Raw genomic sequence first — 444 nt, 5'->3', positions numbered from 1 at the left:
TGATGAATGTCCTCCTCCATAGCTTAAGCTAAGGAAGAAATTAAACATTATTAACAAAAATATACAGCTATAGAAACAAAGTACAACTGTGAAATCCCAACCACAAGCTAAAAAGTTGCAGAAATAAAAGAGAACACAAGCCCAAGGTCTGAAAGATGTGGTTGCGCTAGGACGTCACTAAAAACGTTAGGCAGTTAAAAAAAGTACTACAAAACCTAACGAGCCAAAGGGGAAAAAAAAAACCCAAACACCCTTACAAAAATCAAAGTTGATCACAGTTGACAAAGGACTAGGTCAGAAAGACAGAGGTCTTCCTAGTTCAGCTGTAAGAAACATTGGATGGACGCTGTTTGTAATGATTTACTGATGTAAAATCTGCAAAGCAGATGACTACAAATACATGCCCACTTTAATATTTCAATTTCTGATTCCATTAAAACTTAC

The sequence above is a fragment of the Fulmarus glacialis genome, unplaced genomic scaffold (assembly GCF_000690835.1).
Source record: "Fulmarus glacialis isolate BGI_N327 unplaced genomic scaffold, ASM69083v1 scaffold9851, whole genome shotgun sequence".
Taxonomy (NCBI): domain Eukaryota; kingdom Metazoa; phylum Chordata; class Aves; order Procellariiformes; family Procellariidae; genus Fulmarus; species Fulmarus glacialis.
The sequence above is the reverse complement of the archived record's forward strand: the minus strand, read 5'-3'. Positions refer to the sequence as shown.